Below are 26,965 nucleotides of genomic sequence, written 5' to 3'. Positions count from 1 at the left end.
TCTTTGCTTCCCTCCGTGTGTCGGTGTCACCACCGCCTTTCTCTCTCCATTTTGTTTTCCGCCATTTTAAGGTCATCTCTCTGAGTTATGATATGATATGATATGATATGGTATGATTTATTTCCGTCAAAACGGTAGGGGCTCGAACAAAAGTGAAAAATAGTTCACTTGACGAGGTTCAAGTCCCTCTTTACAAGGCATACAACGGTTGCGCAACGTATTTACATATGTAGTGATTAATTTTCCTGACACACTTTACACGCAAAAAAAATAATAAATGTGCAAAGCCACTGCACGAACTGAAGCAAAATAACAAAATAAGATTGTTGCATTTTCATGTCGGAACATAGCATAAGCACAATACATTTATAAAGAACAGAAAAAAAATACATCATCATTATACAATTCTTAGTGAAGGTACCACCTCTATTATGAAGAAAAAAAAGTCTTCAACATTGACATGCTAATATTTTCTAAATTGATGTTATGACTGTGCAGATAGTTAAGTAACGATCTGCTATAAGAAGTGTGTGATCCTTGTACTATCATTCTTTACATAGACTGGCCCCCGGGTGAAGCGTCGAATAAATCGTCGTTTTTTCCCTACGACACCGTGAAGAACCATTTAATGTTTATGATTTTTTTTGTTACCCTTCTACACTGATCCATCCAGTGCCAAGATATCAACACTACTGTATTATTGTAAATGTGTTCACTCGAAGCGCAGGTCGGTCGGCGTTGGTCGAAGATCGCCACGACGGAAACACTCACAGGCATCACTCAGGATCCCGACTGCACTTCGTCTACCTCTTCCCTGCGCTGCTGGAACTGATGCCGGTCGGCTCTATCGCAGTCACTTCGCCGAAAAAGGAGCTATCCTGGCGACTTAAGGGGAGGAAAGTATGGATGCATAGTACCCTTGCTCGACTTTGTAATTCACGGTAGAAGTTTGTTGAGAACACGGTTAGGTCCCTGACAGAAAGAATGCAGTTTCGTGGCGAGGTCGGAAGTGGAGGAAGGCACCCAGGGCCAAAGGAGTGCACCAGAAGGATATGACACTGGAGGATCCGAGAAATCCCAGCGGCGTTGTGGCGGGGAGGTTTCTTGCGAGGTTGGCAGGCTGTACGTGACCGAATGTACTGAATTCGGAAGCAGTAGATACGTCGCCAGAAATATCGCAGACGCAAGCGAGCATGCGCTTTCAGCACTCCTGCGTTGCCCCAGTGTGGATCTGCGTGGAATGAGGCATAGATGGCAGCACGGAGGTGTGGAGGGATCACCAGCAGCCACTTTTGCCCGTCGAAGAGGTTGTTACGGCGGTATAAAAAGCCACCCCGAACGACAAAATGGGGAGCTTGGCGGCGGAGAGTCCGGGACGAAGAATACGTTGAGGTGTTGGACCTGAAGGTGAGGTGCTAGTTGATCCAGGGACCCTTCAGTTGTTCGGAGAGCTTTACAGGGAGATCGAACGATGAGAAATCGCAGGCACATGCGAAGGCACAGGTGCAATCGCAAGGGAGCGGAGAACGGGAAAGGGGCGTTGGCGTCAGCCCGCTTGGGTCCAGAGTGGTAAATGAGGTTAATATCAAACTGCTCGAGACGTGAACCACATCGAATCAGTCGGCCAGAGGGATCTTTGAGGGACGACAACCAGCATATCGAGGGCCTGACATTCAATGGCGACGTAGAACGACGGGCCGTAGATGTAAGGACGGAACTTTGCAATTGCCCAAATGCAGGCGAGACATTCTTTTTTCATTGACACTGTTGGTGGATTCCGTCTTGGTGAGGGCGTGACTGGCGTAAGCTACAACACATTGCAGATACCCGGAGTTTCGTTGGGCAAAAACCACGTCTTAATCCCACACTGCTCGCGTCAGTGCGAAGTTCTATCAGGCAGTGGGAATCAAACTAGTGAAGTAGGCAGGGGGGGGGGGGGGGGGGGAGACCAGCAGGCGACGTTAAGTGTTGAATGCAGCTTCGCAAGCTGGTGATCAAGAAGAGAGGTTCTGGTTGTCGGCGAGAAGCTGCGTTGAAGGGACGATGATACAGGCGAAATTGCGTGTCAGGTGGCGAAAATACTAGCACAAGCCTATAAAGCTGCGAATTTCTTGTCGGTTTGGGGAAGTCAGTCACGGAGCGGGGTTTCGTAGGGTCAAAAACAACGTCGCTCTTGGAGGCGAAATGACCTAATATTGTCAGCTCTGTAGCCTATAAGTAACAATTGTTCAGGTTGAATTCTAGCCCGGCTTCAGTAAGGCGCGTGAATATGCGCCGAAGGCGGTGTAGGTGGTGAGAAAAAACAGCAGTGTCGACCAGGTAACATATACACGTTTCTATACACATATACACAGACGGCCGACGCACGGTCCGAGGAAGTCTGCTAAAGGCCGAAGCGCGCGGAAGCGTTGGAGCACTGTCAAGATCTAGTCACAAGGTTGGGTAGAAGGTCGGTAGCGATGGCACGATGAAACACGTCGACGGGAAGCGGATCGGGCGCAGTCGCAGAATAAGGCAGGGCAGCAACCTGGGGACACGCACGGTAATCGGAGAACTCGTAAGCAAGAGCAGGGTCCAGTTCTTTCATAGAGCCGAGGCATTCGCCGCGAAGAACACACGACGGGAAAGAAACTTGTTTGGAGAAATAGTTGGCACAGTGACCGTCGGAAATTGAGAACGGCGAAAGAAAGCGGAAGACACTGATGTCAGGGGTCGGCTGCGGCGGATGTAAAGAGACCAGGGCTGCGGAGGTGAGAGTCGGGTAGGAGCTGAACGAAGACAGAATAGAAGGAATGAAGGGCAGATGCAAGACGCTTAGCGGAGCGCACAGGCAGGTCGGAGAAGGGAACGAACACAAGGTCTCGAGAAAGCGCAAGTTCTTCATGGGCGCAATCACTGCGCTGTGGGTCGAGAGGAACTCACAGCCGAAGAAGCCATTGCGAGAGTCGGCGCTGAACACAACGAACTCGTTAGTATATATAAGGAACAGCGTTGTTAGAAATACGGACCTCTCACTTTTCAATGGAGCGGATGCGCTAAGATGTCGTACGGCTTGAGAACTCAGACAGCGTTGTCGTCGCTATACGAAATTTGCAGGGAAGGGCGTCACTAATCGCCGAAACGGCAGCGCCCGTGTCCACGAGCGCGTGAACAGGGATGCCTTCAAGAAAAACCTTAACCACGTTACCAGGAGGAAACGGAGGAATTAACGAGCCCGGAAAACATGAAGTTCTTGCCTCGGGAGTGCGGCATTCAGTTTTCCTTCGGTAGGGGTTCCGGTCTCCGAAGCATCGGAGAAATGGAACGTCGACAAGGTGAACGCGAGCGGCGAATGGGTATTGGGGGCGAAGCCCAGACGAGCCAGAAGGGGCACTAGGCAAGAGCGGTTCAGGATGATATCTGTACGCGCACAAGTCATCCCCAGAAAGAGGAGATTGCTGATGGGAATGACCTGCGATATGGCCCAGAACCGCGAAAGCGTAGCAATGGGCCGATTGTCGTCGGTACGCCAAGGATTCGTAGTCTCAGCAGCCCGATCATATTGTCGTTTGGCGCCGTCATATTTGGATACAGCCTGTGGGGTTTTGCTTGGGGAGATAAATGCGTTCTCCCCGTTTAACCGCGGCTGACACAGTTTAAAACCGCGCGGACCCTACCCTGTGGTCGCGTACGCTTGTGAGCGCACAGCGACCACGGCGGGCGTTGCTCTGAGGGAACAAAGGAACGACACACTCGCTGACACAAGCAACGCATTTATTCCTACAACAACAATAACGCTAGCTAGCAACAAATTACACTGAGGAATCGAGGGCGTCCGACTCACCAGCGCGGTTACGAGCGAATGTTCGCCCACGGTAGGGTAGAGGTAAAACTCCGAGGCCGGGCAGGACAAGATGCGGGGCGGAAGTTGCTCCCCACGAGGGTTCTCGCCAGCCGACGAAGAGCGGAGCGGCGCGCGACACGTTCACGCGCTTTCCCCGGTGCGGAGCAGAAGAGAACCGTCTCTCCGCCGCGCGGGAGCAGCAAACACGCCATCCGTGGCGCTGGTGTCGCTGCGACGCGAGCGCCCTCCTCTGTTAGTTGAAGTAACACAACTAAGGAGAGTGCATTGTGGGGAAGCCAACCACACAGAACGAGTTGAGGGGCGCATTGCGGAAAAGCAAACCACAGGGGACGAGTGCGTCCCCACAATCCACAGACGTGTTTGTAACTACCATTCAAAACTTTTTTACTAGAATATAAACGGTTTCCACTCTAACATGTTTTAATATTATTCTAAAATTTTTATTCTCTTAATATTATTATTATTATTATCATTTTTTTGATCCCTCAGTTACAAATCCCACAGTGTCCATATCCTCCGTGCATTGTGCATTTCCCGTCTTATTTCGATGTTTTAGTTTTCTGTTTACTTCTCTCTTCCCCAGTAATTATTTCTTTTTTGTCCAAAAACAATTCCTGTGAAGACCTCTCTGTGCACTCTAGTTCTTGGCCGACCCCCCGTGTGTGCATGTGCAAGAGTATACTGTTAAGAGCAACAAGTGTGGCCGTCGTGACGCTCTTCGATCAACGCCCATCGACCTGCGCTTTGAATAAACCCCTTTACACTTGGTGGAAGTGTCTCAGTTGCCCTCCAGGTTCTCATCCTGAAACTTCGGTGCCGAACTTTACTGCCAGAATGCCAGAACCATGCCAGAAGGTAGAAGCCAGCCATTGCCTCCCATCCCTACCCCCTTTCTCTGTTCCAGGCTGCAACTCAAACGTGACCCTTCTCTATCCAGCTTCGCCGACTTTTTCGGTCGTATCGCCGTGCGGAAACTCCGCGCCAAGCAATGTCTTCGTCCTCGAGCTCAGCTACCAGCCGAAACCGTCACAGACTATACTGAGGATATCGTTGACTTCTGCAAGCGTGTCAACCCATCCACAACCGAGACTGACAAATTTATCCTCATCCTAAAGCGGATCGCCGATGACGCTTTCCAAATTCTGTTGGCGAAGACTGACAGCTCCTTCGCCATCGTCATTAAGCATGTGCTGAAGCTACGACGAGTTAGGAAAGCTACACGCTTCTACAGGGCATTACGCACACCCGCCGAGGATCTTGCTGGCTTGACCCTTGGTGCACCGTCTTCTGAGCAGCCCTGTTCATGCCGCACGTGAAAAACGTCGTCCACGAAGAAGTCTCTCCCTATAGCTTTCTCTGCTGCATCAGATTCAAGATGCCGTCTGTGCTACTCCCGTCCTAGCGCCTTGCGCTAGGACGGGAGTATTCCCCGTGCTATTCCCCGTGCTATTCCCCGAGTATTCCCCGAGTATTCCCCGAGTATTCCCCGAGTATTCCCCGAGTATTCCCCTTGCTATTAAGGAGCACGGCCCTTCCTCCTGAGGCCAGCTTCCTCCTCTGGCAGCATTACTCACCTATGCTGAAGCAGTCACCAGTGCACAGCAATCGCCCATCCCTGCCGCGTGCCGTAGCAGTCCTGCCTTCTATGTTCACCCCGGCGATGCCACCATCGACAGCCTTGTTTCGTCGACTCCAGCGAAACCATACGAACCCTTGGCGTAACGACGACAATCGGCCAAATGTTACGCTTGCGGGCTTCTGATCCATGTCGCACGTCTTTGCCTCAGTCATCGCTTCGTTCTGGGGATGATGTGCGCACGTAAAGATACGATCCAGAGCCGCCCTTCACAAGTGTCCCGTCTGGCTCGTCTACGCTTCGCCCCCAATACCCCATTCGCTTCTCGCGTTCACCTCGCGGTTGTTCCATTTCTCCGATGCTTCGGCGACCAAATCTCCTTCCAAAAGAAAACTGAATGCAGCAGCTCCAGATGCAAAAGCTGCGTGTTTTGTGAGCTCGTTAATACCACCGATTCCTTCTGCTAACGTGATTGAAGTTTTTCTTGAAGGCGTCCCCGTTCTCGCACTCGTTGACACGGGCGCTGGCGTTTCGCTTATTAGTGACGCCCTTCGCTGTAAATTGCGGAACGCGAAGACGCCTCTGACTTTTCGCGCCATACGGCCAAGCCTCAAGGCATCCACTTCATTGCAGACTGCGCGGTCCGAATTCGTCACTATACCATCCAGTTTGCTGTGCTGAGCGCCGACTCTCACTATGTTGTCTTCGGCTGCGACTTCCTTTCTACCCACCGCGCAGTGATTGGCTGTGCCCGTGCAGACCTGGCGCTCTCTGATAACTTGTGTTCGTTTCCTTGTGCAACCTGCTTGTATGTTCCGGTAAGCTTTTTATAGCTACCCATACCTCCCTTTTCTTCTGCCCTCGTCCAGCTGTTATCGGATTCTGCCGTCAGCAGCCTTATTCTCTACATCCGCCGCAGCCGTAACTTCCCATCACCGTCTTATAAACCCACTGTTTTAGAGCGCAGCCCTTTTAGCGCCCGTTGCTGTGTTTCGCGGCGTCGCCGTTGTCCGTTGAACCTAGCTCCGCAGCCGGGGCAGCGCGCTGCTCTAGTTGCGTGCGCTCCTGGCGCCATCTGCCTCGACCGCCCAATAACTTAATTGCTCTCTTCGCTCCTCCTTCAATACCACCCCTGTGCAGCGGCAATATGAGCGCCGGATCGATGGCGGAGGATCTCGATAGGTGCACCGCCCGAGCCTATAAACGCCTGCTAACCGCCTGTCTTCGGGTATACAAATAGTTTATTCTCTAACATTCCTTTCTGAGCCATGAGCGAGGAAGCCGGTTGAAGTCCTTCGTCTGCCGCTGGTGCTAAACGAGCTGCCAGAGCAGGGGCCCAGTGCCGTCGCCGCCAGAATCCAGAGGAGCGTGCCGCCGAAGCAGAAGCTTACTGTCTCCGCCGTCGAATTCTTTGCCTCAATCTATCAAAAATCTGCAACAGCTGATGAGCTGCGCCGAAATTTCGCATTAGGAAGTAACGTAATCGTCGGCAACGACAGGTTTTTTTCATTTCATTCTTTTATATGGCCGGGAGCCTACATTTGCCTCGGACGCCGTCTTGAAGGGCTTCGGAAATGTTGACCACCTAGCGTTCTTTAACGTGCACTGACATCGGGCAGTACAGGGGCCTCTAGAATTTCACCTCCATAAAAATTCGACCGCCTTGGCCGGGATTGAACCCGCGACTTACGGGTCAGCAGCCGAGCGCCATAACCAACGAGCGACCGCGGCGGCCCTACACAGTTTCGGTCGTCTTTTATTTCCTTTGTTACAGCTGTTAGCTGCCATTTTGATGCTTGCGACTTTCAAAACTCTTGGGTCACCACGGTACGAAACTGAAAAAAAAATACATCACTGAGAATTCAAACCAGAGACGCGCACGGCTTTTCGATGCCTTGAATCATTTGGCCATCGCAGCAGCCTCTCGCTCTCCCTGATCTAACTGGTAGCCTCAACCGCTGTGCTTTGGATGTCGTCATTGCCGCGAATGTTAGCCATGGCAGTTCATAGTGTAGTTAAATTACTTGTGCATTGTACATCTCTCCCTGCTATCATTTCTGACTTTCCCCTCTCCTCTTCCAATTCATTTCTCTACTCGGCCTGCTACCCTTTATTTCTGCTCCCCAGATCACGTGCTTCCCGTAGCGATGGCAGATGCAGGGGCTATCAGAAATCTTATCCTTCCTTTTATTATTAATTTAAAATAAACCAGCACTACTACTACAGTTTCCTTCATTATCCCGGCATCTCTTCGCCCCTTTGCCGTAAAAGATTGTTCGTGCTTTTCCGTGTATATCTGCCCTTGGTCTAACCATATCCCGAGATATTTGTAATCAGCCACTCTGAGTATTTCATGGCCTTGTATTGTAAGCACCTGATCAGTTGTATCATTGAAAATCATGATATCTGACTTAGTTGCGCTAAAACTGAAGCCTACAGCGTATCCTTCGCCGCCACGGCAATTAACCAAAGTTTGAAAATCTTCCTGGCTATCTTCTGACAGCACAATATCGTCCACATGCATTAAACCGGCAGCAGTTCCCCAACGGCCGCTCCGCCTAATCTGTAAGACAGATTATACCCAAGATTATTCCTTGTAGCTTTCGTTCTATATTTTCAATGCATATCATGAACTGCAGCAGTGGTGATAGAGGAAAAACTTACCTTAATCATTTGTGCACCTCCCCAGTGGCACTCTTATACCTTCTAAAGTAATTTCAACTTTATTATCTCAGTATATTTTCTGTAGAAAATCAGTTACCTGTGACCGATACCTTCATTTTTTTTATATGTTCCACAGAAGGTCCCTGTTCCCGTTCTCGTATGCACCGCTTATGTTCAGAAAGGCTAAATACACAGCTCTGTTTTCCGCCTTAGCTATCTCTATGCATTGGGTAAGCAGAACAGGCTATCATCTAAGCGCCTACCCCTTCTGAACAGATCAGAAGATCTCCGAATACCTATTACTTTCTACCCCTGTCTGCATTTTCAGTTTCATATCCTGCATTAGAGCCTGCTGTATATAAAAGATGTTATCGTAATTAGTCGGAAGGATTTTAAGTTCGTCCTATCTCCTTTTTCTTTCAGAATGAAATTCCTTCTACTCTGTCCCCAGCTGAGAGGAATTTGCTCATTTGTTTTGATTTTCTCCGTTGCTGTTACCGGCGTTTCCTTGCTTGTTGGGCCCAGTGCATAAATAAGCTTGATTGTAACTTCGTCGACCCCTGCGGAGGTGGATTTAGGGATATTTGCTTCCGCACTTTTCTAGTTAAGACTAGTCAGTTCTAAGCTGTTTTTTGTTGATCCCTCTTTGGGAAGATTACCCTATCATTGTTCCCAAATCACTCCGCTATAAGTGATGTGATGTAGTTCCCAGCGTCGCGTGCCTCTAAATATTTGCCCTAAGCATCTTGAATCCGTTCCTACTTTCTTTAAATCGTTTTACCCAGCCAGCTTATATGGTTCTAGAATCTTATCTCGGGTCAGTAGCGCTTCCCTCCGCTCAAAAGACGTGTTTTCCGTCTGCAGAGTACTGAGCTCCTCGAAGGTGCCTCGATACTTCACTAAGCTCGCTGACCAACCCTGTCCTCGGTAGCGTCCGTGACTCGTCTCTTTGTTCTGCTGTCAGTTTTCACAGTTCAGCCGTGGAGTGTAAGAAACGAACGCACACACAAGTACACATCGCACACAAACATGTGGGGCTCCGTCCGTCCATCTTCGGGGCTCGGGGAAAATCAGCCGCGCAAACACCCACCTTTTAGTTATTTCTTCAAAATACCTTACAGGGCCCAGAAGGGCATTGAGTAAGGGGGGCAAAAACAATAGATTAAGCAAATAGGAAGAATAAATTAAAAACAACACGTGATACCAGGCAAAAATTAAACACAATTATAAATATACAGGGCAAAACGAAACTACAAGACATACATCACCGCGGGCAACAAAAATTAAAATAGTAGCAAGAATGCATCGCATGTGCCTAATACACATCAAAAGAAAAAGCAGTAGCCATAAAAAACATACAAATGGTTGAAATTGCACAAGAAACCAAAACTTTGTAAAATACCAACGAGAAGAAAAGGGAACCAAGGACACAGAACAACCTGAAACAAGACACAATGTCGTTAAAGAAAATGTTTGTGCAGCTGGTCTTGAAATGATTGGTGGTTGCCGATAGATGCGATACTGTTGGGAAGATCATTCCAAAAAATAATGGCACGTGGAAGTGCAGATGAATTGAATGCTAGGGTTCTTCCGTAAATGCGTTGAATGCTATACTGATTATGTAGGCGGCGTGAAATGCGTGAAGGCTCTTCGAGCGGCAAGGGAGATGGCCTGGTGCTGTGACGATATTTATGAAGTAAGCATAAAAGAGCGATGGAGCGACGAATATGTAATGGTTCGAGGGAGATATCAAGTTTAATCTTAGTGATACTGGACTGGGGGTGGTACTTTTGTGCGATGAAACGGGCGGCTCTATTTTGTACGGATTCAAGCATGTTGATCAGGTAATTTTGATAAGGGGACCACGTAGGTGAAGCAAATTCTAGTTGAGGACGCACGATTGTTAAGTAAGCGACTTTTCTCACCTTATTAGGGGCGTTTCGCAAGTTCCGGCGCAGGTACCCAAGTGATCTTGAAGCTTTGGCACAGATGGATTGAATGTGTGTGGCCCATGAAAGATTATCCGTGAGGTGAATACTTAGATACTTATAAGATGATGTCCGAGACACTGCGGTACCTTCAATGGAGTACGAGAAATTAGAACTAGTACGCTTGCGGGTGAAAGAGATAGCCTTGCATTTAGATGAGTTGAGCATCATTTGCCATTTACTACACCAATTTGAAATTAAGTTCAGGTCAGTTTGGAGGGCAAGGTGATCATGCATAGAATTAATGGGCCGGTAAATGATGCAGTCGTCAGCAAAGAGTTGTATAGAAGAAGATATGTCTGTGGGCAAGTCGTTAATGTATATTAGAAACAATAAGGGGCCAAGAACACTGCCTTGGGGTACGACAGACTCTACATCACTGAGTGGGGAGGTGAAATTGTTAACTGTAGTGAACTGCTGGCGAAATGAAAGAAAGTTACGTAGCCATGACAGTGTTAAAGAATCTAGACACAGAGCAGACAATTTTGAGAACAAGCGGGAATGTGCAACACGGTCGAAGGCTTTAGCAAAATCTAAAAAGATACAGTCAGTTTGAAGGTTAGCATCCATGTTGAAATGCAAGTCAGTCGTAAATTCTAGCAGTTGGGTGTCACAAGAAAAACCTTTCCGGAAGCCGTGCTGATTAGGAAAAAAGAAAGAAATGAGTTCCAGATGGCAGTAAATGTGGGAAGCGATAACATGCTCGAGTAATTTACAGCAAATGCAGGTTAGCGAAATGGGGCGGTAGTTTTCTGGTGAAATTCTGTTTCCACTTTTGAACACCGGAACGATCTTAGCAATTTTCCAATCTGTAGGAAGTAAACCAGATGATAATGATTGCTGATAGATGAGGCATAGAATTTCACTGGAGATCAATACGGTGTTTTTCAATATTTTAGAATTTATGTTGTCAACACCTGCTGATGAGGAAACCTTAAGATTTGCAATGAGACGAGCGATACCTTCAGCGGTAATGGTAATAGGGGCCATAAATTGGTAATCATGATCAGGAGCACCTTTCATGTGTGCTGCACAAGAAACTGAAACGAAGGACACACATAAGCACAGCCCTCGCAACATTCGTAAGCGGGATTCCTCTACTGACGCGCACGACAGGTGTCATTCGAACCACTGCCTTCTTTAGCATTTCAAGCATGTGACCCGTTGACACTAGCGACCAATCTGTGTTGACACTGTGTTATCCGCACCTAATCGGACGCGAGTAATCAGAAGTGTCCACTGCCTTGCAGGCACCGGATGCGATACAGCATCGTACTGTTAATGACCGAGAGCGTTGTTTGGGCTGGGTTAAGTATCGTTGGATTCCTTCGAGTATTCTATTATCAGCGTCAAGCTTCAGCATAGGTTGCTCTCGGCGCAGTGACACATCACCATTCCCTAAGAACTCGTCGTGCCGAACGATGTCCGCAGGATCTAAATGTACCTCACAAACACTCACGTTCGGCGAATCGAAAGAAGAACCACCAACTTCTTTTCGGGGGATGGCGCGTATCCACTTCTATTGCTGTTCATCGTCAGAGGGAAAGCGAAAAAGGGATACCTTTTTGTCGTTGCTCCCGTAGCATCGCTCGCAAACAGCAGCCTTTTGTTCACACAAAAAAAAAACTCGGTCGATTTGGGTAATTAGGCCGCATTCGGACATCTGACGGACGGACGGACGGACGGACAGGTGGAATTCGGACGGAATTCGGACGGACATGCGGACAGACGGACAGACAGAAAACGCCCAAATGCAGAGAATTGTCAGTATAAGTTCTAGCACACTGAAACATAGGTGTTTCCACACTTCCACACAGCGATATAATGCAAGAGCAAGAAAACAACGCACCGCAAAACTCCGCTTTCTACTTGAGCGCGGAGAAGAGGACCTAAAACCATTTTCCAGACAGATTCCCAGATCGCCATTCCTTAAAATCTCGCTTCAATTCTTTCCTTTGCGAGTAGTCCGGCACGAATGCCCAATTTGGCGTCCGTGGTGTATCATTCACCTTGGGGAGTTCTATCGAAATCATAATTTTCTTTGCAGAGACGGCATATAGCGGGTTTCGCTCTCAAATTTCTTGCTCTCAGTAAAAGGGAAGATGTGTAATGCTCTTGGATTTCATTGCAGAACGTAGCATGGAAGACCTTTTGTTGCGAAAGCTGCACCACTATGGATGTGATGCATTTCGCCGTAGCCTACGAACGACCTTGAAACCACCTTCAGATAAGTGATGGCTACTGGTGCTGTGCACATAAACCTAGCCAAGTGCGGTCCACTTAGTAGACCACCTTTCACCTTGAACTCTGCTTTTCAAGTTTGACCTGCACCTCTGACCCTGTGTTTTGATCTTGACCTTTGACATCTGACTTTGAACTTTTACATTGAATTTTGACATTGCTAGTTGTCGGCAGAAATAGTAAGAAAGTCACGTGGTAATCACGTTGTGTCACGTGATTCAGTTCACAGCTGTGACGTCAGGTATGAGGTATATATATAACCAGAGCTGTGTGCTCGATCTCGCTTTTTCTTCATCAAGCCAATCAATGAAGAGGAATAAGCGGCATTGAAGTGGTGGGGGAATTAAGAAACAATAAACGATGTATAAACAATGTTTAATCATGTTTAGGTGGCTTCGCTACATGAGACTCTGTTGTTCAGAGTTGAACCACTGCCTAATTTTTTTACTGACTGAGACAGCCTTTGTGCACGCAGTTGAAGGCAGGAATGTAGGAGATGAACAGAATTTAGCAGAGCCCGCGTAGAACACATAAAAAGTCGGTTTATATCGCAAAGCATCAAAGCAGTGATCAGTTCTACGTGCCACGATTTGGTTCGGAAGGGTAAGCAAAAGTTGTTCAGTACTTCTCAAGCTCTGAGAGAGCCATCGTGGCGATTTAGAGGATTGCCTGTTTGAAGCATCGTAACACAGAACAAGTACGTAGGGGGTTTCTACTTTATTTCATTTAGTCAAGAAAAGATGATTCCGGGACATCATTCAGAACACTCGGATCTTTACTGCTTGGTAGCTTCTTCTTCACTCCGGAATCCAAGTGCTTCGCCGATCTTCTTAGCGATCCCACCAAGCATATCTATAGGATCAGCGGCTGCCTGCCCAGCTCCTGGACCTCCTCCCTCATTTCTATGATTCCAAAGCCGGGCAAGCCTCCCTCTCTCTCTAACCTCCGCCCAATCTCCCTGACATCATGTGTTGGTAAGACCCTTGAGCGAATGGCCCTGACTCGCCTCTCTAATTTTCTCGAGACGAGGGAGTTCTTCCCTCATTCTCTCATCGGCTTCCGACGCCACGTCTGTGCACAGGACATGTTTCTGGTTCTCCAGCACACGTTTCTGTCACCTACCCCCACTCAAATTCACGCACTTGTGACCGTCGATGTTCGCAAGGCCTTCGACGGTGTTTGCCACGACCACATCCTTTCCCAACTCGCCTCCCTAGACTGTGGCTCCCGCATGTACTGTTATATCCGCTCATTCCTCTCTAAACGTGTCGCTCGCTTTCGAGTCGACACCTATCTGTCCGACCCACACAACCTCACCCGAGGCACTCCTCAAGGTGCTGTTCTCTCTCCTACCCTTTTCAATCTTGCTATGGCCCCTCTCGCCTCCCAGCTAGCTGAAATTCCCGACCTGCATCATATATTTTACGCCGATGACATCACTCTCACCATTCCTCATACCAGCGCTCACACAACTAATTCGTCTCTCTCCACCTTTCTGGCTCTCCCATTCCTGTCGTCACGCAGTGCAAAGTTCTTGGCTTTCCTTTGCATGCAGCCAAGAACGTGCAAGCCCTCCACCGTGCTGTCACCACCTGCCACTCCGTAACTCACCTCCTGCGGCGCGTGGTCACTGGGCGCTCATGTCTCCACGAGGCTCATGCGTGCCGAGTTGCCCACGCGCTGGCCCTCAACAAGGTCTTGTACTTTGCACCCTACGTTTCCTTCAATCAGACTCAACTTAACGCTCTTGAGACTGCCCTTGTGGGCCTCTACAAGGCAGCTCTCAACCTCCCTATCACTACCTCTACTGCAAAGATCTTTGCAACAGGCCTCTTTCATCCTCTCCGTTCTCTGCTCTCTCTCCATCATGACTCGCAGATTGCCCGGCTTTCCCTTACCCGTCAGGGTCAGTGGTTACTGACTCAAGCGGGTATCTCGCCCATTCCCTGCGCCCCGTTTACCTCTCCTATTCCCACCCCGGCTCCCAATCTTCGGATCCTCCCACTTCCGTCCAACATGTCCCCCGTTCTGCACGCCGGCCGTCGTCATGCGGCCGCACAGCACCATCTTTGGTACCCAGGGTGTAGCTTACACGGATGCCTCCTTCGTGGCTCCTCGAGGTTCCTGCGGCTACGCCCTGTACCACCCCCACCTCCCCGCTCCTGAAACTCACACCAGCGGGCCGTTTCTACGCCCTCCGGATGCATTTTCCCTCGAGGTCCTCGCCATTGCGCATGCCCTCCAGTCATTTGCCCTCCTTCCCTCTCTTCAAGAGTACACAGTCTATTCAGACTCACAAGCCGCTATACACCACATACAGAACCGCACCCTAACCCCTTCTCTTCAACAGGAGGTCGAACGAGCGGTCTCCGCATTGCAACCTTCCATCGTTTTCCTCCGCTGGGTCCCTGGGCATTCAGGGATTGACGGCAATGAGCCGGCTCATCAGCTCGCCCGTGACACACTTTTCCGGGCACCGTTGATCCCCTGGCCCAAGCCCTCGGAGGACGGTGGGAGACTCACCCTTCGCCGCACCATAAAAGAGGTCTACCTCGAGCTCCGCCTCGACAAACGCCTTTACCCTCCCCCTCATCCATCACTCATAGTGCCGGAGGCTCGCCTTCTTCGGCACGTTCAAATGAATGCAATCATCACCCCGTCTCGCCTCTTTCTCTATCGCTATCGATCGGACCCTTCCTGTCCCAACTGCCCCTGTATCTATGCGGACCTTGCCCATTGCCTCTTCTATTGCCCGGCTGCTCAGCAGTCGGGTTCCTACCCCCCACCTTCTTTATCCATCACCACCTGGCTCGACTGGCTTGGCGCTGAAGGGGAGGAAGAACAGCGACTTCTGGTCGCCCAGGCGGTCGAGATGCTCGGCCTGTAAATTTTGGCCGAATAAACGTCTTCTACTACTACTACTACTAGGATCAAATGCGTTTGCCCCATTGGGGACCATCATCAGGGTCGCTGCGAAAGATGGAGAAAAGAAGTTGGTTTCGCTTTTTCTCTTGTGGAGCTTCACAGTGCGCTTTTGCGTTAAGTCCTTTGATATATTCCGACGTAGAATATTTGATTTAACGTGGCATGTACGCTATTCTAGCTTTCAAGTATTTTCTTGAAACATTTTATGCGACATTTTATATCGTAGGGATTGTGTAGACCACAGGTATGAACGCAAAACTTATAGACGCCCACCTCAAGAAACACTTCCGTGCCTGGCAACGGCATTAGACAATTTTGTTGCCCAAGGCCTCCTTAAATGTGGTCTTTCGGTTTGTTATTTGTTTTTTTTTGGCACGGCTGCGAAATTCAGTTCCTCACTCAAAATGGCGCAGTTGCAATTGGCCTCAGCGGAGTTGAATAGTGCGACGCCCAGCGGTTGACAGAAGAGATTCTGAAGTCAAGGGATAAAACGACTCATTCATATACGGTGTGTAACTGGAAACAAAGAAAGTTATTTTCTTGACTTCGCAGTGATGGCTTGTCTTGGTGTTGCATTTATGTTTTACACCGAAAGGCTGTACCGGAAGTTTGGTACCTTCCCCGGCTCACTCTCGCCCTGTTGTTCCGCGCGTCGCTGAGCTAAGTATTTGCAGAGACCATACGCAAACTGCCGAGAGCAAAAAAAAAAAAAAAGGAACGGACGTTGTAGAAACCACGACGGAGGCTTACTCCATAAACGTGCCGCATTCGTCGCATCGGCCAGGCCGGCGTGTCTCGAAAGTTTTCGCGTTTCGAGCAACACCGCCCTGCCCCAGCCGCGTCTCCCCATCCTTCCCTCGCGGTATGCTCGCATGTTTTCCGGTCTTCGTTTGGGAGCACTCTCCCTTCCTCCCCTGCCTATGGCCTAGCCCTCCCGGAAGGAAGAATTCGGGTGAAAATGGCAGCCTCGGCGAACAGAAGGAAACACCGCCCCTTCCTCTGCAACTGCAACTGGAGCTCATTCGAAGTCGACGCCTCTGCAGGCCGTTCAAAGAGGGAGTACCTAGAATCTGCTGGCCAGGAGGATGTGGGGTGAGACTCAAGACTGGCTGACTGCGCCTAGTGTACCTGCTCACACGGGCTACAAAATAGCACGGGGACCGTGTCGAAGCTGAGCTAGATCTAGCGATGGTGTCCTAGATTTGTAGCCGCTCTCCGTCCGTGATAAACACGCCTGATTGATGTTTAAACCTGAACCAGTGAATTTAGTAAGGGCCACTGTTATTCATTACTCCTCTTCGAATTCCTTCAATGAGAAGAAGGCAACGGGAAACAGCCGCCTTTTAGAAGCCGCGGCGATTATGCGGACGTCTAACAGCAGCTGGGACGCCACCATGGGGGTAGCTTTTCAACAAATTATTTCCTTCCTTTTTATAATTATTGTTTTTTTTTTAATAAATCACTGCTACTATACTGTAAGCGAAAGCCTTCTCGATGTAATTTTCTTAAACTTTCACTCCACGCTTTGAGGCCAAAAGTTAATATTGCGCGAGTTTTACCCACTAAAGTAATTCAAACACTGGCATTTCGATTGGTTCGGTGTGGTGATAACGAACTCTACATTTCGTTTAATTTGCTCTGTTTGAAAGCCAGGTTGAAACAGAATATGAAGTGCACGAAGAGGCAGACACAAATCGGCGCAGTTTCATTCTGTCGTTGGCTCGTAAGAGTTGTCCATCCGTCAACACGATTCCTGGCCAGGTACGATGCACTGATGTGATTGATGCGAAGTTTGAAAAGTAGAACTTGCCTCTACGTTACGGTGGGAATGAATGATCTAGCTCGTTGAATCAATATCTGGTAGGGCTCTTTGTATCACTTTTGATCCGTTTTCAGCGAAGCCGCTTGAAAAAAAAACGCAGCTTCATCTGAACTACCAAAACACTCTCGTGGCATATCAAGAAATTAAAACCCGAGCACTGTAACTTTGTTTTAAGATATATTTTTCAGAGTTAGGGGAATACTTTTCAACTGTAACGTACTCCCAAATCTACTGCATTACCATTTGGTAGGAGAGATCTCAAAGCTTATGCCCATCCCTCTGGCCGGCATTCCACGAGTCGCAATGTATTAGCAGATAATCATGAAGATTGGTGATTGGTACAAGCTTGCTTGACAGTAATCTTTATGCCGAAACATACCTCAGACTGAATATTTGCCGCGAGACACGTCCTCTCCGGGGCCATCTTACAAAGTGAAACTGTGATATCAAATCGTTTCGTTAGTAATTTGTTATTGTAAGCATGTTTTCGAGAAATATATCAAGAAAAAAATGCCGCCACCGTCTGGAAGACGCTGACGGGAAGAGCGTTAGCTGTTCGGTAGCGCCATATTGTCCATGTCATGTATTACTACGTGATTAGGGTACTTTTCCGTACTTACGGCGAGCGGGCGCCTACCGCCTTGAGGTCGGATATTTTTGACCAATTTGGACCGAAAAATTTTTCGACTCCTTGGAGCGCCATTTCTCCATACTTCAAGGCGGTAGGTGCCCGGTCGCCATGAGGTATGAAATTGTGAGCTGTTGAGTGCTGACGACATGGCGATTATGTTAGGCCTAACCATAAGAAATTATTAACCTCATTCGACAATATTGGTGTCTGACAGGTCCGACGCATCAAGCCCGTTTCGAATATCAATTACTTAGATCATGACGTTATCGGTTAGTTAATTATAAGCAATTAAATATAAGCATGCCAATGACTAAATATTAATTTCATTAGTTAATTTTGAAGTCTAACCTGTTCTATTGATATAGAGGATTCGAAATATCTCATTTGCTTTATGATGCTTCAGTAATTACTGAGTTAAAAGCGATTAATCAATATAATGTGACTAGTTAATTATGGCGCCACATCAGTGACGTCACCAATCACCAATACGATATACTAATGTAGTCACGAATGAATCAACAGTTGGGTTGCTACATCGATTTACTAGGGGGGGCCACCATGTGGAATTCCTCGGAGAGAAAATTTCACGCCGATTGGAGGTGGTAGCCGACCCTAAGAAATTGAGGAACGTGATGAATAAGAGCTAACGCTCTTAAAACAAAACTTCAATGAAGGTACACATACCAAAGATGATTGCAGCAACAACCAGAAGGTTGATTCCAAAGAGGCGGAACATAATTGGGGTGACCTGCATGGAAACATTTTTTTTTGTAACAACATAACCAATGAAAAAAAAAAGGCTGAGGCTTAACTTGGTTGAAGCATCATCGTGTCGCGTAATTTGGAGGCGCACAACCACAGCGACGGCGCGAGGTGGGCCCCCGTTTCTCCACTGTCGTGACGTCATCGTGTCACGTGGTGTGACGTCATGTATCACGTGATTTGGAGGCGCACAACCACAGCGACGGCGCGAGGTGGGCCCCGTTTCTCCACTGTCGTGACGTCATCGTGTCACGTGGTGTGACGTCATGTATCACGTGATTTGGAGGCGCACAACCACAGCGACGGCGCGAGGTGGGCCCCCGTTTCTCCACTTCCATGACGTCATCGTGTCACGTGGTGTGGCATCATCGTGTCACGTGATTTGGAGGCGCACAACCACAGCGACGGCGCAAGGTGGGCCCCCGTTTCTCTACTGTCGTGACGTCATCGTGTCACGTGGTGTGACGTCATGTATCACGTGATTTGGAGGCGCATAACCACGGTGAAGGGCTGAAGTGGCAGCTAAAGTAGTATGCTTCGCATAAAAACAATGGAAGTTCACCCCAGCTGCTTCAAGTAGCAATAATTATTCCGGAGACCTCGACTGCGGCACCTCTTTCTTTCTTCTCTCAATCCCTCCTACACCCCTTTTCTTACGGCGCGGTTTGGGTTTCCACCGCTGCAGGCGGTGGACGCCGTGCGCTCAACGCCACATGGCATGCGTCACACCACGCGCCGGGTCGCGGAGCCGCCGCCGCCGTTTATGGTGACTGCAGGCATTCACAAGGTTGTGCCAGAAACGCGGCGCTGAAGCCTTAGGCCATCGGCGTTCATTGCGTTCATTGGCGTTGGCGTTGTCAACATTTTACACTCGGACCATTTTAACGAAAGGACGGGGAGCGCGCGCGGCGAGGCAGGCCAGCTGTGCGTAGTGACGTCACTTGTTCCTCGCGCATGCGCAGTGCGGTCGTGCAAGAGCACGCGAAGCGGCGAGACTGTGGGCAATATAGCTCACGCAACAGTGTATGCCTACGCGCAAATGTTGCTTCCGCAATGCTCCAGGTTAAACCAGAGCTAAACCACAGCCAAGTTTTTCACCCTCCTGTGTAGCGTTTTGTTCTCGATTAGAAATACCATAACTATCTGCTTCCCCTTCTTCCCTCAGATCGATGACCACCTTTGGCAGTCGGCGCGTACGGGAGCTAACCTTCGACTTTGCCATGCAGCCAATCAAGAGATAGGGTTGTCGCCGATGCGCGCTTGAAAGCCGCAGCTGTGTCACTAAAAAAAAAACCACTTATTTTTAGTTTTTTATCTGCCAAAACTAATATCTATCAAAGGACAAAATGAATCCGCAATAGAATAAGGATCATGGATGGGTAAATAATAGAGCCCTTGGTCACCAAAAAATAGGCAGCGCGCTTAGCCACTGTCATAAGTTCATAACTAATAGCGAGGTTTCGTAAATGGGAAAAAACCACTGGTTTCGATTTCTTGCCGTCCCAGCCAGCACAGGCCACAAGCAGCACACGCAATAGGCCGAATATTGCAATCGAAGATGTGTTTCACTCTGCACCTTTGTAGGGCCGCCCTTTGCGAATTTGTTTCCAATATTGAACCGATTATCTGTGCTGCTTGGGATTTAGATTGGTTTCGCGTGCCTCCTACGATGACGCAACATGCCCCGCTATGGAGCACTCCCAGGACCATTCCGAACTGGAGAAAAGCGCCAAGCGTCGCAATACAAGCCGGCATTTTCCTGAAAGTTTGTATGGGACACAACAGAAGCGTGCACCTATAGTAAGCAAAAGCAACGAGTGCAGAACCTCCCTGAAAACATGCAGCCCAGTGGGGAAACAAGTGAGTGAGTGAAAAACATTTATTGTCCAACAGAATGAGACTACCTCACCCAGACCTCCCCGTCCCATACCCTCAGTTGAGGGAGGAGGATCAGGAGAGATCCGGCCGCATGGGGTAGTCGCGTCAGATGCTGGCCGGGATCTCTTGTATCCCGGCGGCCTCTTCAGCCAGTCGGACGGCGGTGAGCTGGAGCTCAGGGTCCGAGCTCCGGAGCAAGGTCTCCCAGGCGTCTCTACTATTAATGTTCTTCGCCCTGCCTGGGGATTGGCTACACTCCCATATTATGTGGTCGAGGGACCCTCTCGCTCCGCACTTCTTGCACTTATCGTCTTCTATTTCAGGAATTATATGTTTGCATAGAATTGGGTGTGGGTAGACATCTGTTTGTAGACGCCTCCACGCCACCGCCTGTTCATTGTTGAGTGTTATGCTAGGCGGAGGAAAGTACCTGCGATGTTGTCTATAATATTCTGTAACTTCCTGACAGGAAATTAGTCGCCCTTCTCTCCCGTGATCTACGAGCGGTGGACCGTCGTGTGCAGCTCGGTGGTAGAGATCTCGAGCCACCTCGTGGGCCGCCTCGTTGCCACGGACAGATTCGTGCGCGGGGGTCCAGATTATATTGATTGTTCTATTCAATGTCGCTTGTCTTAAAATTTTGGCAGCGAGGGGAGAGACTCTCCCTCTACTAAAATTTTGGACTGCAGCTTTGCTGTCGCTTATGACGTATTTAGCTTTGGAACCGACGCAAGCTAGTGCTATTGCGACCTCCTCCGCCGTCTCAGTGTTTGTCCCTAAGACGGTTGCGGCCGTAATGAGGCTACCCGCTCCGTTCACTACCGCGACGGTCGTGTACTGACTATGTATATCACCCGCTGCGTCTACGTAGGCGACCTCCTCCTCAGGCTTGTCACCGTAGATGCGGTCTATCACCTGTGCCCGTTTTTGTCTTCTTTCCTTGTTTATTTCTGGGTGCATGCTCTTGGGTAAGGGGGGAATCCTGAGATTGCTCCTAATCTCCATGTCGATATCCTCCCTCTGTCTAGCTCCCCTATCTGTTTTGAGTCCGACTTTGGCTAGTGTGGCTCTTCCGGCATGTGTTATGCTGAGTCTCTCTAGCTGTGATGTATGGACTGCTTCTGCAAGCTCTGTAAGCGTGTTATGTATGCCCAGTGATAGGAGTTTTTCCGAGGATGTGCACATGGGCAGGCCTAGAGCTTTCTTGACGCACTTCCTTATGAGAGCGTCGATCTTGTTCCTCTCTGCTGCTTTGAGATTTAGGTACGGCGTAGCGTAGCTGACTCTACTTATTATGAAAGCTTGTATGAGCCTAAGGAGGTTTTTTTCTTTAAGACCGCCTCTTTTGCTCGAGACACGTTTGATGAGATTGAGGGTCTGCATCACGTGGCTCTCAAGCTTTTTGATGGTTGTCATGTTTTTTCCATTTGATTGCATATAAAGGCCTAGGATTCTGATTGTGTCCACTTTGGGCACCTCCTTTCCTCCTACAGAAATCTGAATTTCCGAGGGTGGTTTGTTCCTCAGAGCCTTATCGTTATATATGAATATTTCAGATTTTTCGGGCGAACATTCTAAGCCCCTTTCTTCTGCATACATCGAAATAATATTGGCAGCTGCCTGTAGGGTTTGGTTAATCTCTGCATCACTTCCTCGGTTGATCCATAGATTAATGTCGTCAGCATACAGGCTATATTCTAAGTTTGGGTTGCCAATTTTCTCAAGTTCGCCCGGGAGTTCTCTCATGGCCATGTTAAAGAGAATGGGTGATAGCACCGACCCTTGAGGGGTTCCCTTGCTTCCCAGCTTTATTTCCCCGGATTTAATCTCCTGGAAGCTTATGCTCGCAGTTCTATCTGTGAGGAAGTCACTTATGTAGCGATAGGTTTTGTGGCCTACTCCGGCGTGGCTGAGTCCTTTCAATATTGCCTCATGTTTGACGTTATCAAACGCCTTTTTGAGATCGAGACCTAGGATAACCTTTGCATCCTTGGTTCTGGAGTCAATGATATCATGTTTTAATCGCAGCATGACATCTTGTGTGCTGAGATGTGGTCGGAATCCATACATCTCATCTGGCCACTTTCTATTCTTTTCCATGTAATTCGATATTCTGGTTTGGACGACATGCTCCATTAGTTTTCCTACGCACGATGTCAGGGATATAGGTCGGAGGTTCCCTATCTGCGGCTGCTTCCCAGGCTTAGGTATTAGGACCACGGTGGCCGTTTTCCATTGCGGGGGAATCTCGCCCTTCTCCCAGCACTCCTGCATGTAACCTGTGAGGGCCTTTATGGAGTTGTCGTCGAGGTTCCTTAACATAGTGTTCGTAATCCCGTCTGGACCAGGAGCCGATCTGGTTTTGAGTCTGACTATTTCAGCCCTTACCTCGGCTACCGTAATGGGCGCGTCCAGGGCCTCGTTCGGGGCTCCTTCATAATCGGGAAGCCGGCTTTTATTTGTATCTCCTATGTAGGTTTCAGCTAGTTTACGTATGAAGCTTTCGTCATCGTATTCCCCACACGCGTGTCTAACTTTGGTCATTGTAACTTTTGCTTGGGTCTTGGAATTTTTGGGGTCTATGAGATGCCTAAGAATGTTCCACGTCTGGGGGAGATTCATGCTCCTCTCCATTTCGTTGCATTTGCTATTCCAATTTTGTTGGCACAGTTTAAACGCGTAATCCTCTATTTCTTTATTATGCCGCGCCAATCTTCTTTTGAGATTGCGGTTGTTCCTGCCCTGTTTCTTTAGTCGGCGCTCGATGCCTTGTTTGGCTTCCCACATGTGTAGGAGTCGGCTGTCCGCTATCTCGGGGGCTTTTTCCCCGTCTAGCACTTTGGTTACCTTTCTGGCATCCTTCTTAACTGCTTCGCACCACTCTCCGATATTTTTTATGACTGTCTCGTCTCTGTTTCCTCTGAGCTCCCTAAAGTGGTCCCACTCTGTGATCGTCGTAGGGGTTTGTTTCTTGCCTATTTGTTTGTCCTTGGTTCTTATCTCTGTTGCTATGACATAGTGATCGCTGCCTAAGTTCTGTTCCGTGTTAATCCATTTCGCCGTTCCTACGTTTCTAAGGAGGGTTAAATCCGGTGAAGTGTCCACGCTGACGCTATTTCCGGCTCGTGTGGGGTGCTCCGGATCGGTTAGTATCGTAAGTCCCAGGTTGTGTATATCTTCCCATAATTGTCTCCCTTTTGGGTCTTCTTTCAGGTACCCCCATTCCGGGTGATGGGCGTTGAAGTCGCCTACTATGACTAGGGGTTGGTTTTCGGCTATTTTAAGTGCTTTGTTAATTATCGCCCTAAACCTAACCTTCCTCTGTTTGGGTGGGCTGTATATGTTTAAGAGAAAAGTGTTTGATTCTCCCTTCTTTCCTGTTAAAATTTCCACGAAGACGTTTTCGATTACGTTGTCTTCTAGATCATGCTCTATTGTTGCTACGTTTCTCTTGACTAATGTTGATACCCGTGATTTGTCTCCGCTATTGCTATGGAAAACCTGATAACCCTGCAGTTTAGCCGGACCGCCGGTCTCTTGCAGCGCAACTGCCAGCGGGGCTGTATCGAGCATCGACAAGGCGCTTTGTAGCACTGGCCGCTTGCGTCGGTATCCGCGACAGTTCCACTGCCAAATTTGGGTACTACTGCACGATCTGTCCATTGCTAAGCTTGACGATATTCTCCTCAACCTTAGCGAGCCGTGCATGTATGACGGCATTTTCCCCCTTTAGCTGCTGAAGTGCCTCAGTTATTAAATGGAAATGGTTCTGCATTTGGTTCTGGATTTGGTTAGCAAAATCCTCTAGTTTCGTATCCCTTTCCTTTGCGAAATTTTTCAAATGTCTGTCCATTTTGGCTTCTAGCTTGTTTAGCTTTTCGTCCACAGTCAGGTCTGAGTTGCTCTCTTCCCTTATTCTGCGCTTGGATGGGGGCGGGACGGCATCCTCGACCACCATGTTACTTTCGCTCTCCTGGCTATTATTTAGTGAGGTTTGTGCTTTAGCTGCTACCAAGGATGGTGTCCCTGTTTGGGGAGTGCTTACAACTGCCATTGGCTTAGCGTCTGCCGTAGTCAGGGCTGATTTTAGATTTTGTATCTCCCTCTTAAGACTGGAGATCGTATCACTCATATTTTTAACGATATTCGTTAGTCTTTCTATTTCCTCATCTTTCTTATCTTTCTTATTATTGCTGGCATCGCTCTGGGAGACCATGTTCGCAAAACTCACCCCTTTGCTTTCGCCGCCCCAGGCCGTTGATCCTCCCCGGGCCCGGCTGGAGGTCCGGTCTCTCGAGCTCGAACGTCTCCTGGATCTGCTTCTTCCTCTGGAGGCGCTCCGTCCCCGGGAAGTTTGTCGTTGTTCTCCTCCTAGCCTCGGAAATGAGTTGTCTCGAACTGTATAGCCACTCCCCTGGCTGCCTGGGTTAGTGCGCGGGCGGCTCTGGTGCACCTGTGACTGTTGCGATCGGTCGCTGGCTCCTGCCGCGGCCTCCTCTTCTCTCATTTTCTTCTCCCAGTATCTTTTCTTGACCTCGTACGGTGTGCGATGCATTAGCTTGCATTTGCTGTCTCCGAGTATGTGGTCTCTGCCGCAGAGTTGGCATTTCGGCGTGCAGGAGTGGTTTTCAGAAGGGTTCTCCTGCCCGCAGCCACGGCATTTGACGTTTTTTGGGTCCGGACATACGTCAATCCGGTGACCGAGTCGGCCACAGGCTATGCAGACTTCATATTTCTTCCGATATAGGTAGCATCTGTGTGGGGCCCATCCTAGGATGACCGTTCTTGGTACTCTGGTTTCTTTGAAAAGAATTAGTATTGATGTGGAGTCCTTCCCTAGTCTTCTGACCCCGATGACTTCGGGGTTCGCCTTGTGTCTTAGCATTCTCATGATGTCTTCTTGCGTGAATTCTCCATCGACGCCGTGTACCACCCCCTTGCCGCAGTCATCTGGCGTGGCCACGTAGGCGAAAACCGCGATGTCTTCTTCTCCAAGCTTGATTCGGCTCATGCTGGCGTATTTCAGTTTTCTCTCTCCGCTCGTGGTGGCGATGAGGATTGAATGTTGTTTCCTGTTGGGAATGACAACGTCTTCCTCGCCTACTTCGTTAGTATTTATACCCGCTGACGCTATGATGACGTTGGTCAGGTATGCGATTCCACGTTTGAGGAGCTTGTCAAGGCCTCCGCTAGGGCGGATGATGATCTTCTCAGCTCCCTCTGGTATTCTAGTGTCTTGTTTTTCGACCGACATGGCCGCCAATTTTCTCCCGGCTTGCTTGAGCCTGTATTGTTCGGTCTGAATTTCTTTCTTGCTCTTTTCTAGTGGAACATATTTCTTTCCCTTGCTTTGGAACCATTGGCCTGGTACGGTGAACTCTTGCGGGTCCACTGCGCTGCCCTCGACCACTTCCATGGTTGCGTAAATTCAAATTTTCGCGGGCGGGTGACGCACCGACGGCGCTTGTTGCTCTTCCCGCTAGGGGCGCCTCTGCGTCGCGCTGCACGTGCCGGAGCCTCGCGCCCGATTGGGCGCCCGGGTGAGGCTTAGCTCTGGCCTGGAAGTAAATTCGTGATTTCTTGGAAATTCGGACTCACGTCTCGGAAAACTTGGTATTCTCGTGGTCCTGGTGACTTCCGACGTTCGATTATCCAAAAATCCCTGGTCGATAGGCGAGATTTCTCCGGATATCAGCATCGAAACACGGAGCCGTGCGCAGGCACGTCTGACCAAGCGGGCGCTCGCAGCGCCAACCCAGTGGGGAAACAAAAGCTACAAAGTTTTTTTCTCACCCTCCAACTTCTTGAAGTACCAGGTACAAAAACGCTGTGGAAGCTTTGCTTGTGTAGGAGAATTGCCTCTTGCCTGAGTTTAAATAGCGCGAGCAAGAACGCCGAGAAACAGCCTGAAAATGCGAAAAAGCCGACAGCAAAAAAAGATCGCTCTGACACGGAAATTCTCTTTTTGATGTATTTATAATACGGTGGTAATGCAAAATGCCGAGCTGGAGAGCTCGCAGGAAAACATGCGCGTAGGACAAGAGCTGAAAAAAGTATTAGGCTAGAGTGGCTGACAGTTTCCCGGTGACGCAAGCTCATAGCAGTTCGTAAAGACAAAAACAGCAAAAAATTAGCTGTCTAATCCGCGCTACGCCTACATTATTACACTTCAGGAATGCATGCGTGCTGACGCATGTTCTGATGCCGTAAACAGAGTAGTTTTTCAATAAACTTTTAATCACGCGAGTGCTCTGTACCGTCTCGCGGGACAGCGAGTAACGACGGCATGTGCCAACTGAAGTGAGACATGTAGTTCATGCTGTTTACATCGACCTGTCGTCCAAAGATGTAATCTCCTTCACGCGTCAAGTATACGGAGATGGAGAGAGAACGAGAGAGAGGGAGGGAGAGAGGAAGGGCGGCTTGTACGAAGCAAATAAGACAGTCATATGCCATCTATTCTTATTCGGGATGTGAAAAAAAAATGGCCGACAATTACGTTACTTCCTAATGCGAAGCTTGAGCGCAGCTCATCACCTCTTCCAGCTTTCAGATAGATTGAGGCGAAGAATTCGAGCAAGACATGTATCTACAATTAGAGGCAACTTGTAAGTTTTCACACATATTCCTTCTT

The 26,965-nt window shown here is 48.9% G+C and overlaps 1 long non-coding RNA gene across 1 annotated transcript in view; it reads right to left on the bottom strand.

Moving 5' to 3' along the window:
• LOC149324385 (uncharacterized) overlaps window positions 1-26,236 on the bottom strand; it is a 51,873-nt gene extending 25,637 nt beyond the window's left edge. The window contains exon 1 of the long non-coding RNA XR_016286858.1: window positions 26,125-26,236. This is a non-coding gene — a long non-coding RNA (uncharacterized LOC149324385). The remainder of the gene's footprint in view (window positions 1-26,124) is intronic.
• Between the last annotated feature and the right edge of the window lie 729 nt (window positions 26,237-26,965).

This window comes from Amblyomma mixtum, unplaced genomic scaffold (assembly GCF_055824585.1).
Source record: "Amblyomma mixtum isolate Tamu unplaced genomic scaffold, ASM5582458v1 scaffold_44, whole genome shotgun sequence".
NCBI lineage: Eukaryota > Metazoa > Arthropoda > Arachnida > Ixodida > Ixodidae > Amblyomma > Amblyomma mixtum.
This window is presented reverse-complemented; position numbering and strand designations above follow the sequence as displayed.